The following is a 15,062-nucleotide window of genomic DNA, read 5'->3' on the forward strand; positions in this document are numbered from 1 at the left end:
TTTTGTTAGCTGGCTAGCACGTACTGATCCTGCTGATGTGGCTCGTGTTGAAAGTTTAACTTTCATTTCTACCCCAAATAAGCATGACACTGTCCCTGTAACAAAAGAAGGAGTGAAAGGAACATTAGGCAATTGGATGTCTCCAGTTGATCAGGAAAAAGCTTTTAGTGAAAGGTATCCAGGCTGTATGAAAGGTAAGGAATACTTATTCACATATTTTTTCTTCAACAAATTATTTCTGTGTTTCATCACTAAAGATAGTGTGTTAAAAAACAAACACTTTCAAGCTTATTTATTCATTTATGGATGCTTTGAAAATATTTTTCACCTTCATGCAGTGTTGTATATAAAATTGCAATGGCTTCCTAAATATTGCTATACAACCTAATAGTACATTTGGCTCTTAGACAAGAAACTAGTCTATGGAAATTCTTTGTATCTCTGTACAGTATTCATTTGTCTAAAATTATCTTTGGTTATGTCTTTATGTAATATTATGTTTTTGCAGGTAGTATTTCATTTACATAAAATGGTTTTTGAATCCTAAGTTATTTTGCTAATCTAATTAGATACAAATAACATTTTTGTACCTTTTAAATAACCTGAAGCATCAGGTAACAGTTTTTGCAATGAATATTTAATAAAGCACACTCCTCTAAGTAAATGTGTTAAATATCCTTCTGAACTTGCATGCCTATAAATAATTTTTACATGATTTATTTTTGTCATAATCACTATTCAGTAAATTTTCCATAGTTTTACATTCATTATAGTTTTTCTGTATTTTTAAAATGTACAGCTGAATTAAGATAAAATATTAGAGACATCTTGTACATTTAATTTCAAAACCTTTTTTGTGAAGTTACTATGAGTAGTAAAGGCTAATACAAGACAAATTTATGAATAAGGAACAATTTCTAGAATAGATGAGGATTTAAAAAACAGTACATGTAAGATGGAGATATTCTCATAACTTTAAATACTTAATTTTAAATTGCATTTTTTTTAAGATTTGAAATGTGTTTTTGCTTTTAAAGTGCATTCACTTGCATGGAAATGTGTTAGAAATACAGGTGAATGTTGTTTTTTTTAGGCAGAACAATGTATGTCATACCATTTAGCATGGGTCCTATAGGGTCTCCTATTGCTAAGATAGGAATCCAGCTCACAGATTCTGCATATGTAGTGTGCTGTATGAGAATTATGACAAGAATGGGATCTGCAGTACTGAAGACATTAGGAGAACAAAGCTTCATTAAGTGTCTTCACTCAGTTGGTCAGCCTCTACCAATGAAGTGTAAGTTTACAATGTAGATTTGTTTCACATCAGTTTTGTTGCATTTCATTTATGTAATTTCTAAGATCCCCTAAATCTACATCAAAAGTTTATACAGGAGAACTTTATATCTTATGTTATTTTCTTTAACCTAAAATATGGCCTTGGTTAGTTTTATCAACCCTTTAACCATTACAAAAAATATTAAATAAATTTAAATTATTCTCTTTATTTTTAAAATGACTGTAAGTTATAACATAAAATTAGTTATTTATGCTAAACAACCTCAGACTTATAACATTTATCTTTGGTTATCATGGTTTTAACAGGTTTATGTATCATAGTGTTAGTGTAGTTGGTATAGTTAAGATGTTTGTTGAAGGTTATCCACAGATACATATTATTTCTTCCATAGGGATAACTACCAACAAAGAATGATTTATTCTTCTCAGTATGTCTGTTACTTGGTGTTTAATTCATGATGTTAGGAACACATGTAGGTTCAAGAAGTCTTAATGAAAAAGAAACCCTATAATATGAGTGATTTTGAAAGGTGGACCTTTCCTCTTCTGGGGCAAACTTGGAGTCATGGTGCAATCAAACGAGTGATGTACATGTGTATAGGGAGTTTAATAACATCTTGAAGATCATCTGGTTTTGTTGACCAACACATAAAATGTATTCTCTCTTACATAAAGGTTACTATCCACTCTCTTAATATCACAGAAGATATTTGATCTGATGTACTTCTTAGTCTTCTTTGCATGAGGGATGTTTCTTCCCTTTACACCAACGTTCCACATGATGGACTAGAAACTCAAGTCTGCATCAAACCTTTCTAACCCATCAGAATCTCAAACAAAAATTAATCTTGTCAGCTTAGTTTTAAAGCTGAACAAATTCAAATTTAAATACAAGCACTACATTCAGGTTAACAGTTCTGCAGTGGGTACTAAAATGACTCCCAATTATGCCAACATTTTTATGAGTCATACCAAAAACCAGTTTGTACAACTCAGTCCTGTAAAACCTTGTATATGAAAACATTACATAGACAACATATTTTTCATTTGAACAGCCAGTCTTAAATCAGTTAAAGAATTTATCACACATGCAAACTCCTTTCACAAAAGAATAAAGTTTACATGCAATTATTTGCCTATGCAAATTAACTTTCTTGACATCAGTTTTTCTGAAAAACAGAATTTTACACACTGACTTGTACAAAAAACAAACCTATAGACAGACCATAATATCTTCACTGTAAAAGCTGCCACCCTGTCACACTAAACGAAACATTATCTACAGTCAAGTTTTTAGAATAAAAAAAAAACATGCTCAGATGAAACAGACTAGAGAAAATCACTAAGAATCTAAAACAGACCATGTTACAAAAAGGATGTAAAGATACCATTATCAATAGACAGATTGAAAAGGCTAACAACATTAAGCAGAAAAACATTCTAAATCAGAGTAATACTAAAGTTTCAAATATAATTTCTCTTATTTTTGCCCATCAGTTTAAACTCAAATGTTTCACAAATTTTGAAATAAAACATTTTCATTTCCTACAGCTTCACAATCATGTTAAACAGATATTTCATGAAATTTATGGTGTCTCCTTGTTAAAAATAACTCCAAAAGATATCCTTGTTCACACAATAGTGGATTACATCCCACCAAAAAATTGTCATCCGTGCAATAATAAAGCATGTTGTCAAACCCGCAAATTTGTAAAAGCCACTGACTCATTTTCTGACAAGAACAATCAAAGGATTTATTTAACATGTACAATTAAATTACTTGTGAAACAAAAAACACCATTTATCTTGTACAGTATAAAAAATGCAATCATCAATATGAAGAACATATCCAAACAATGTTTAGTGAAATTTTTAACAACCGTAAACCTTCTATTTACACCAAGAAAAATACTCTTGTTACTTAACACTTTAATCAACCTGATCATTCCATTGACGTTCTTACTCTCATTGGTAATGAAATTCAGATTTAAAACTACAGTAGAGAGAGAAATAAAGGTAGCTTATTGGATTGTTAGTCTAAACACTGTTAAATCTTTCGGAATTAACCTAGATTCTGGAATCAGTGACCTCCATTCATTGGATTCATCTCTCTCAGAAAAAGAAAACTTTTATTCTTTCCTCATTTTTTTTTCATGAAATATGAAAGCTGAATTTTCTGAAACTTGTTTTTTAAGATGATTTTTCGTATCTGTTTTTATAAATTGATTAGTATAACATATCTTTTTCAGTCACCTTCAAGGTTTCGCTTTTATTTCACTGAATCCTAACCATAGGATTAAATCATATTTAAGATATGAATAAGTCTGTATCATTGCATCATGGTGTTTGATCAGGGTTTAAATTCTCAAAAAAAAAAGAAAAAAAAAGTGGTATTCAGAAGTGGAAATGTATTAAGACGACTAGTATGTGTATTAAAACTTGTTAAAATAGAGAACAACATTTAGACCTTAGGTCATCTTCAGGTTGACAAAGAATGAAATGGCCTGGTTTTGAAAGGAAAAAAAAATGTGTAAGTATACAAAACAACAATTTGAGTATCGGGGAGTAAATACTTTCTGACAAAATAATGGAATGCACGTGCATCCAACAAAGAAGCTTAAGTAAGTCACAGTACTAGTACCATCTTATACAAGTTTCAGTACCAGTGCACACTAGCAATATTTTTCAACCATGCTTGAGTAAGTCAGAATACAGTGCATAAACATCCAACTCAATGTTGTGGTTATTCATTACCAAAGCTACTTTTATGAGTAATGGAGTAATATAATGCATAATAATAATATGCATACTTTAAATGCATCAGTTTATTTTATTTCCCAATTTCCTGAATCATGGGTTTAATGATTCCACCAGAGTTTCAAGAAAACATTTACTTCTGTTTTGGTCTACTGCATTGCTTGAAGTTGAAATTTCAACAAAATTCCCATTTTATGGTTTTAAATGATGAATATCTAAATAGCTTTCTTGCTGTCTTTTGTGTAGGAACCATTTGTGGCTATGTTGGGAAGCTACTGTTAACCATGGCCTTTAAATAGGTGCTGACAGGTTTTCTCTGCTGCACTTTTTGCCCAACCTTTACATTTTCTATCTATGCTAATTTCCACGGATCTTAAACTTTTAAAATTATAAAGATCAATAAAAGAAGCAACCAAGTTTAACCTACCTAACAGAAAACTCATTTTCCACTTGCCTTGAGTGCAAAATAAGTACTTGATGACAATTCCTAAAGTTTGCAGACATCTGATGATTGAGAGATTGACTGCTTTACACGAGGTAGAAGAGAGTTCATTTATTGATGTTACCATTGACCCTGTGGTTTTATATTGTCCTGTGGAATAACTTTTGCTAACTACTTCATATGGTACCTACTTTTTCAACATCTTTATTTTGTCTAATGCTGATGAAGGCCACCTGCTTCATTGTAGTTTTCACTGTACTAATACAGAGGAGGTTGATACATTGCCAGTGCAGTTGTCATGGATTTGATGAACGGGCTTCTTCTGCAAACGTGCTATCTTCCTCTTTCAGCTTCAATCTTATATGGTGTGACATTTTACTGTACAAGTGCTTAGAAATCTGTCATCTGTTTGGATACCTATCACTGAACTTTTTATAGTACTACCAGTAACTCAATTGCAAATACTATGTTAGACGCAGTGTATATGTACGGTTTATTGTTTTCAGCATTCTAAACAAAAACTTGCTTTATGGTTTCCAGGTCTGTCCTCTTGTTGCTTCTGGAAAGCTTCAATGAATTCTCCACTCTTTCATCCCAGTTATCCTTTACTGTAATGATAGGATGATGTATTGCATGACTGTGTTTTGAACAGATAATAGTCAGTTTCACTCAGTGCATAAGTAATGTTCCCATAAGAAACTTACTGACTAGCTTGGATAAATTTGTAATGACTATTATTGCATAGTTAGAAATCCAGAACGATTGTGAGAGAAGGAAAATTGTCAACATTTTGCATGTTATTAGTGTATGTTCCTTAGTACATTATTTAATTAAATAAAATTGTTTAGTGCATTACTACAATTTTTTTTAAAAAGTAGACTTAAATATCCCCAATTGCAAGAAAAAAGGAAAACAAAGTACTCTACTTCTTGTTTCTCATATTTGTTTGTTATTTATTATTATATAAAAACATCCCAATTATTACATTCATTAAGATTAGATTAGATGAAATAATAATACAATGAAATTGTTTCATAAAATGCAAGTCAAGCACTTGTGCAGGCATGAGTAATGACTCATTAGCTAAACATGAGCTTCAAGTGCCCCAAATGATTTTCAACTTATAATGGTGTGGATAGTAGTTAAAGATGGTCAATAAAAAATTTAGTTATAAAAAGAGTTATACTGTTATAAGTTTAACCCTTAAACAGCAGGAATGTTGTAGGTAGCACCATCAGTTGATGATGGCCACTGCTTGAGGATTAAAGCAACTTAGGATTAACTAATATTATTTCATGTTAAAATTTGAAGTAATTCTAAAAAGGAAAAAAGCTTATTTATATTTATTTAGTTTGTTTTTTATGTTAGTTACATGTTAGGTCAAATTGACCGAGCCCATGTTGAAACGGTTAATTATGTAGAATGTTGTTGCTTCGTAAGATGAAGAATGCTTATTTAATTTTCTCACTTCCTTTTCTGTAGGAGACAATTCTGGCTATGGGAGTGACTGATGTCTTTCTACCATAGTCTTTAAACAGGTATTGGCAGACTTTTTTTGCTTCCCCCTCTTCTCAGAATTTCCATTTTCTGTCTAGAGTGATTTCTACAGGTCTCAATAGTAACAGATCTTTATTCCAAATGACAACATATCAGATCTATTGGTAATGAATTATCTCAGTAGTGGTTATAACAGTATATTTTCACTCATAATTGACCTGAGACACCTTCTAGGCAATCGTCGGCTTGTTGTTATCTATGGGGGTCATCTTTGAGCTGCAATATCCTGGTTGGAAAAGAGAGTGATTTAATCATGGAATGCTTTTATAGTTTCTATGGTGCAATGCCTTAGTGAAGAATTTATATAAGATCTGCTGCTGCTGAACCTTGTGAGGTGTAAAAGAGCTTTGACAGGGTTGTCAAAAGTACATTACCTGTAGTAGTTGTGTGAATCACCAGTAATGCATAATCCAGATGTAGCTGATTAATATCTTGACTTTTGCCTGAGTAATTTCAAAACCTTAAAAACATACCAATTTTGTGGGAAAAATGATTGAAAGTTTTCATTAAAAATTCTTTAGTTTTGTGTTTTAATCTGGATGACATGAAAGCACTGATTGCTTCCTATCATTCTGTACGTCTTTTCTCACAGGAAACATTTCTGACACCTGCAGATAGTCACCTTATAGCAGTTTTCTTTGTACAGATATGACAAGTTGTGTGATGGAGAGGTGGCACTGTTGGTTGATCAGCATGTGCCCACCCTGCCTTTCCCACTCAACACAGCCTTGGAGATCACAGTCATCTTTGTTTCCTTGGGTCGTACCATTACTGTTTGTTCTCTCTACCTGTCACCTGGAGAGACCTATGATCAATCAGACCTTAATGCTCTCTTTGAACAGTTTCCATCTCCCTTTTTAACTCTAGGGGACTAATGGACATAATCCCCTATAGGGAGGTACTGATATTGATGTGAAGGGTCACTCCATAGAGTATATGCTCTCAGATCACAACTTTTCTCTTTACAATACTGGTTCTTCTACTTATTTTCATGCACATAGTCAGTCAGTTGCTCAATGTACTCCTGAAGCCTTGACACGTTTTCCACGGTATCCTCCTTTGTGGTGGGATCCTACCTGCTTCTTCCTCCACCTTCTTAGCCATCAAGACTCGAGCAGAACCATCACCTCTTTCCTTTTGAGCTGATTGTCTATATGACTAATTGCTTCTTTACACTGGTGGAACTCAAACTGGCCCTTCATCAGTCAGACCTGACATACACCACAAGGTGCTATTCTTTTGATTGTTTTTCACTGGATCTGGAAGGAGCATGTTTTTCCTGGTGCCTTTCTCTAAGCCTGGGAAGGATCACAAGGTTCCTTTAAACTACCATCCAATTGCTTTGACAAGCTGTCTTTTTAAGATCTCAGAGAGGATGGTTAATACTCCTCTTGTTTGGTTCCTCAAATCAAACAATCTCCTCTTGCCCACCCTGTGTAGATTTCAAAAGGCAGCACTCTACCATGCACTACCTGATTTTACTTGAAACATCAATTAGAGAAGCCTTTCTCATTCAACATCTTGTATAAATGTTGTTTGACCTTGAGAAGGCTTATGATACAACATGGAGGTATGGCATTTTGCAAGACCTCTAGTTATATGAATTACATGGTCATTTACCCATTTTTATTAAGTTGTTAATGGTCAGGCAATTCCAAGTTTATATGGGTTCAACACTTTCCTATTTTTTTTCTACAGGAACTTAGAGTCCCTCAAGGCTGTATTTTGAGTGTCAAACTTTTCAGTATAAAGATTAATACCATTACTGGACAACTCCCTTTTATTGTTTCAAAGGCTTTGTGTTGATGACTTTCACATCTCATGTCAGTTATAAAATATGAAGTATATTGAGCTGCTATTACAGACTGCCCTCAATTGTTTAGTGAAGTGGACCACAGCAAATGGTTTCAACTTATCTCTCTCTCTAAAACCATTTGCAAGCACTTTTGCCACCAACTGGGTATTCACCCTGATCCTAAACTCCGTATCAGTGAAGTTGTGCTGCCTGTGGTCCCAGAGACTAAGTTCTTGGGACTCATCTTTGACTGTAAGGTGACCTTTATACCACATTTCAAGCAGCTACAAGTCAAATGCACAAGAGCACTGAACATCCTCTGTGCCCTCTCTTCCACCACTGGAGAAGCAGATCAATGTTCTATGCTAGCAATATATCGTGTTCTTATTCAATCAAAACTAGACTATGGGTCACTGGTCTATGGCTCTGCCAGGACCTTGGCTTTGATAATGCTAGACCTATCATCATTGGGGACTTTGGCTCTGCACTGGGGCTTTCTGTATTTTCCCATCCAGAGCTTGTACACAAAGTCTTGTGAACCTTCTACACCTCTGTATACTTTGATCCTTACCACAGCATCCCTCCTAAGATTGTGTTTTCCTTCCTCAATGGGACATGCTATTTCAGAACAAATGATCTACCATTGTTTCTTTTGGCCTTCGTATCCAGGCCCAGTTAGATAAATTGAGTCTGTTCTTGGATAACATTGCTGTATCCACTGGTCAGCCCTTCCCACAATGACTTATTACAACACTAAATGTGACCTTTTTTGAACCATCTGAAAAAAAAGATGCTCCTGATTAGAAGTATCATCTTTTATTTGCTGAACATCTTTCGAATAATCCTTCTATTCCCATTTATATGGATGGTTCGAAATCAGGTGACTCTGTGGGCTGTGTCATGGTTTGTTGTGGTTTAGTGGTTGTGTACAGGATCCCCTCTTATGGTTTTTGTGTTCACTGCTGAACTGTATGCCATTTCTCTTGCCCTGAATCATGTAGAAGCTAAGCAGTACTCAAATTGCACTATTTATACTAACTCACTGGTCCTGGAATTGCTTCATTCATTCTCACCCTATTGTCGCTGATATTCAAAACTGACTGGCCCATTTCTCTGTAACATCAACTTTTATCCAATTTTTCTATATACCAGTCTATGTTGGTATTCACAGAAATGAGTTTGCTGACGCTGCAGCTAAATCTGTCTGCTCTGGTGCTCTCACTGCTGTGCCTGTTCCATACATGGACTATGGTCCTGTATTCAAGGCTTGACCCCATGCCGGCTGGCAGTCAGCTTGGAGTGAACAACGTGAAAACAAGCTTTTCCAGGTAAAACCCTCTATTGGATGTTGATCATCTTGTTTCCATAAAGATCAAAAGGAGAAAGATGCCTTAACTAGGTTACACGTTGGTCACAATTTTTTAACTCATTGTTTTCTTTTATCTGGGACTGATGCACCAATGTGTTGTCTCTGTGACATTCAGGTCAGAATAAGCCACATTTTACTGTCTTGCCATCGTTATGACTCATTGATTGCACCATTTTAAACATCTTTTGTCTCAAGGTTTATCCATAACGTTAGACAGTGTTATTGGCAATGATGACACTGTCCACCTTGCAAATGTTTTTATTTTTTTTAAAGGCCATTAACCTTTTCAACACTATTTAAGTTTTTAATTCATAAATTAGACATTTTTTTAATCTGATTCTTTTTTAACTATTAAAGTACAACTAGTTCAATATGAAATTAGAAAATGGCTGTAACTTCAAATTCCTCGAAACCAGGACTGGAAAGGCCAACTTCATGTAACTAACACTGATGTTTGAACTTATTGATTTGTCATCCTGGCGAGTTATAATTAAAATTATGCTTCAGAAAGTCCTTTACAACTTGTATTACTGTAGTTTCTCTCTTACTGCTGTAAACTAAATATAATAATTTGATTTAATGCTATTTATGTTTTTAATTCAAAATTTAAACTTTATTTTGTTTTACCTTGATTCCTTTTTATGAATTTTAATAATTTTAACTTTTTACCAGATGTTTGACACAGATAGTCTAGTTGCTTTGTGCCATAAACACCAAACCAACCAACCAGAAGTATTTAAAAAATGGCATTTTACAATGATGTGAAAGAGGAACTATTAGTTTTTAATAAACACATTAAACTATTTGTAGTTGCATTTTTACTATAAAACATCATGGTTTTCTTGTAATTGCCATTTCAAAACTTAACTACAACATGTATAGTTTTGTCCCCATTTCTTTAGTAACTTACATAAAATATTAAAAGATAATATTTTCATTTTTCATACAGCTAAAACTTGTTTTATTTTATGATGTGGCTGTTGATAATCACTCCATTTTCTGTTTTGGTGTTTGTGTTAATTCTTTGATAATTCCTAACAATGATGTTGTACAGATACCATGTTTCTCCAATAATAAGACCTACCCATAAAATAAGACCTAGTGTGATTTTTGGGGATAGTTTTAAAATAAGCCCTAGTTAAGAGTGGCAGGAAGAGGAAAGAAATAAAAAAAAAATTAATTTATTAATTAGTTTAAGAGTTAGTTAATTAGTTTGTTTAAGTATTAATCAGTTAGTTTAATAGTTTAATAATAGTTTATTTTAAATGGTTAATTTAATAGTTTTACTTTGTAACTTCATTTTTTTAATATATCAAAATAAGACATCCCCCGAAAATAAGCCATAGTGTCATATTTTGGAGTGAAAATTAATATAAGCCCTGTCTTATTTTCGGAGAAACACGGTAACAGTTATGATGTGTCCTAGATGACTGTCCTTGTCTTTATTTATGTATACTGCCACTTATATTCTGTTTTAACATTTTAACTCTTCAGACATCCTTTACTTCTGTCAAAATCCACCATCTATCATTTACCAAGGGGTAAAATTATTTTAGTTATATAAAAAGTAAGAATTAAAAAATCAACAAAACAGTAAGTTAGTAGATAATCAAATATTAAAATGTATGATTTTGTGGCTCTGACCTTCCCAGATATATCTAACAGAACTGACCACTTGTTTATCTGTTTTTGTGTTTGTTTGACATTTTAACTTCTCAGGCATCCTTTAATTCTGTCAAAAACTTCTCTTCATCAGTTATTAATAGGATGTAAAATAATTTTAATTATGTGAAAATTAAGAAATGAAGCAACCTACAAAACATTAAACTAACAGATAATCAAATTGGATCTAAAAATGTGAGTATTGATGTAAGTGCTGTAATCCTATAATGGGTACCAGTGGACGTCTCATTTTCATTTGGCGCAGTTGTAAAGAAATATATTGAAACTACTGTAGTAGTTTTCACTTGTTCATAAAAAAAAGTTTACAATTAAGGTAGATGGATGTATTCAACAGAAAAAGAAAAACTATATTGCATGTGGACTGTATTTCCCATGATTTCATTTATTACTTTTGTTTATTACTTACTTGGATCATGATAAAATTAATTCCAGTTATTTTTTCTCCATTGTAAGAATTCTGATAAAGTAATATCTAGCTACCTAATTAATATATAATCATTTTTGACTTAAATAAAAGTGGAAATAAGGACAAATTACAAAATTTTAATATGGTCACTTTATTATTCCTCTGATATATAAAATAAACTTTACCTTAAAAGTTTGTTACCAGTGCACTGTAAACATGAGCCTCCTGGTTGTCACCTTGAGGTAGCACTAAACTACAAACTGTGTCCTGCTTATTGGGAAGCTTCATTAGCAATAACTTTCTGCTGTTTAAAAAGTATTAATTTTCATTTGTTGTATTCAAGGTATCAGTATAATGCTATTATATTAAACAGCTAGTAGTAAAATATTTTTAGTTAGTAAAATACTACCAGTTATATGATATATAATATTTGACATATTCAAAACTTTTAACCACAGAGAATTTGTAAAATGGTATTTGTTTTCTATAGAGTTACTGTATATATTGTGTGTTTAATGAATAAATCACTTAATTTGTTTCATAATAAGACCTTCAAATATATTTTTGTTAGAAAGTAAAAAGCATGCAATTAGAATGAAGATGTACATTTATTCAGTTTTGTATATGACTTGATAATAGTGATTTATTTAATGTATCAGTGTTCTGTGGCAAGTAAGAAATTGAAATAAAACTACTTTGTTAGATCTGTCAGCAAATTTAATGAGTTTTTATTTTCAGATTAACAGATAAACGTTTTGTTTTGAGATAGCGTTTTTGCTCTTTTGCTGCATAATATTTATTTTATCATTGCATAGTAAATGTTAATTGAAAGTTACATAGAGGAAGTAAAAGTTGTTTAAAAAATAGTACTATATGCATATATATATATAAACAGTAATAACACATCAGTATAATAGAGCACAAACAATTAAATAAGACAAAAAGTTTTGTCAGGTCAAGATTGTCATTATCAACAGATGGAGAAAAACATCATGGCTTCTTGTAAGTTCAGACTCAGAAATGGCTGTAGAAGAATCAAAGTTAATTAACTAAGGTGCAAAAACTAGTTTAATTAAAAAAAAAAAAACTTCCAGATAGGGTTGCATTTAAATTCATTTTAATTACTGAGCACATTTTGACTAATTTTGATATTACTGTTGATACTCTTGTGTTGCAATGATTTGGGATTTCCTGTGAGTTTTGATTGATATTTATGTTGTAATGCTAAAGTTCATGTTTTAAGTTTATTCCATGACAGTAACTTTCATGTTTGTTTGTTTGTTAAAGTCAGTGTAAGCACAATTACAATAACAATACATTCTTAGCTGGTCAGAGTAATTGTTCTTTTTTATTAATTATTTTAATTTATGCAATGTTACTTTGTTACATGTAATGTATATTTTGAAAGTGATGTGTATGAGTAATTGCTTGAAAAATGTATTATGCTTAGTTCATGAATTCCATCATTAATTCTTTTGATTTAGTATTTAGTTTCTATATCTAGCACCCCCAATTAATAACTGGCCATGTAATCCTTCAAAGACTATCATATCCCATATACCTGCAAACAATGAGATATGCTCCTTTGGAAGTGGATATGGTGGAAATTCTCTTCTGGGCAAGAAGTGTTTCGCTCTACGTTTGGGCTCAATACTAGCAAAAAGAGAAGGTTGGCTGGCAGAACATATGCTGGTGAGTTTAAGGAAGCTATTTTATGAAACAACTGTGTTGTGATTTTTTTCTGATAAAACGGGTGTCTCTTTTTGTAGCATGATTATTTCATACACACACAAAATGCTCTTGGCTTACACAGAGAAAAAGTTAACATGGTATTAAAACATTTAGTACATAAAAAGGAAAGAAACATTTAAAAAAGTTATTCGCTTTAATTTGTTCTTGATTGTAAAAATAATTAATATTTCATTGTAGATTTTAGGAATCACCAATCCTCAAGGTGAGAAGAAGTATGTTGCAGCAGCTTTTCCAAGTGCATGTGGAAAGACCAATCTAGCTATGATGACACCAACATTGCCAGGCTACAAAGTGGAATGTGTTGGTGATGATATTGCTTGGATGAAATTTGATGATCAAGGACATTTGCGTGCTATTAATCCTGAATATGGTTTCTTTGGTGTTGCACCAGGTAAAAGTATAACACTGGTTTTATGGAATTTTTTCATACTGTAGTTTTTTAATAGAGAATATTTTATGAACGTAGTTGAATAATTTGAAACACTATTTCTCAAATATCTGAGTGTGGTTTCTTTGGTGTTGCACCAGGTAAAAGTATAACACTGGTGTTATGGGATTTTTTTCATACCATAGTGTTTTGATAGAGAATATTTTATAAACATAGTTGAATAATTTGAAACAATATTTCTCAAATATCTGAGAATACTACAGATTTTAAGAGAAATAAATTTTGAAGACTTCCATGCATTCAGAAAAGATGTGGCAACAAGTAACATAAACAGAAACAAATAGAATTGTGTTTTGGTTATCTGATATACATTAACATGGATGATTTCATGGTACAAAATTTGTAATAAATTAGAGGATATTCTGGTGTTTCATTTATTTTCATATGCATACAAAACAGTAATGTTTATCTGAACGTCCTTTAATTAGGGACATCTATGAAGACCAACCTAAATGCAATGCTTACGGTACAGAAAAATACAATATTCACTAATGTAGCTGAGAGAAGTGATGGAGGTTTCTTTTGGGAGGGCATGGAAGATGAAATTCCCAAAGAGGTGAAAATAAAGTCCTGGACAAATGTTGAAAATTGGAAACCTGATAGTGGGAAGCCTGCTGCTCACCCAAACTCCAGGTAGGGTAAAATTTCATTATTTTATTTGGAGAAGGAAAGTTATACAAAAAAAAAATTAATTCCACAGAATTTCAATTTTTTCACCACATACTTTAACAAAGAACAATGTGATGTGTGTAAGCACATTCAATACTAATTTGTAAAATTAACTGATGTTGATAACAAAAAACACATACTTAAAAAACAAAAAAAATATAGTTAAGCAAGAAAAACTTGAATCAGTTAACATTTCAAATACAATGATTTGGAAATTCAAATAAATCTGAGTGAGATTTGTAAGCTATTTGATAAAAATGATAGAAATTAGCAGATGCAATAATAAAAACAGTTTGAAAGAAAAATTGGTTTGTGAATGCCAGTTAACATGAATTAATTAATATACTATACTGAGAGAGAAAATAGATAATGTGACTAGGACAGCATAATTTACAGTTAGGAGAATCTAAGTTAAAATGGAAATAAGGACAAAAGCATTTAACACCAATAATAAGGTCTGCAGATTATGGATTTTTGTTAAAGCAAAAAGTAAAAAAGAGCAACATATATCAAATTAAGAGTAAGCAAAGTGCAAAGAAAATGTTTTTAAAAATTCTTAAGCAGATATACAGAAATAATTTATAGCTCAGATGCAATAAAAAAACCTGATTTCAAAGAAAATTTTGTAGTTTAGGTATTATCAGATGTTTTCTTTCAAAGTTCAGAAATTTCATCTAATGGTATTATTGGTAGCAGGTTGTGTATTAAGGTTGCAATAAATAAACTTGCAATCAGACTTTTTATGAAAAATGGATGCCATATAACAAAAATCGGGTGGAGGTGTCAGCGTCCAAAACAACGTATTAAAGCATTGAAAACTTCTGTGGGTTCATCCAAATTACCCATAGAAAGACTTAAACTTTGGAATTTCAGTGAAATTTTAAA

The 15,062-nt window shown here is 32.1% G+C and overlaps 1 pseudogene across 1 annotated transcript in view; it reads left to right on the forward strand.

Annotated features, from left to right (window-relative positions):
* LOC143232140 (phosphoenolpyruvate carboxykinase, cytosolic [GTP]-like) overlaps positions 1–15,062 on the forward strand; it is a 51,738-nt pseudogene that overhangs the window by 11,088 nt on the left and 25,588 nt on the right. Inside the window, exons 3-7 of the transcript XR_013017394.1 lie at positions 10–194; positions 1,094–1,297; positions 12,813–13,000; positions 13,238–13,451; positions 13,937–14,141. The product of XR_013017394.1 is annotated as a phosphoenolpyruvate carboxykinase, cytosolic [GTP]-like (transcript). The remainder of the gene's footprint in view (positions 1–9; positions 195–1,093; positions 1,298–12,812; positions 13,001–13,237; positions 13,452–13,936; positions 14,142–15,062) is intronic.

Source organism: Tachypleus tridentatus, chromosome 11, assembly GCF_004210375.1.
Source record: "Tachypleus tridentatus isolate NWPU-2018 chromosome 11, ASM421037v1, whole genome shotgun sequence".
Classification (NCBI taxonomy): domain Eukaryota; kingdom Metazoa; phylum Arthropoda; class Merostomata; order Xiphosura; family Limulidae; genus Tachypleus; species Tachypleus tridentatus.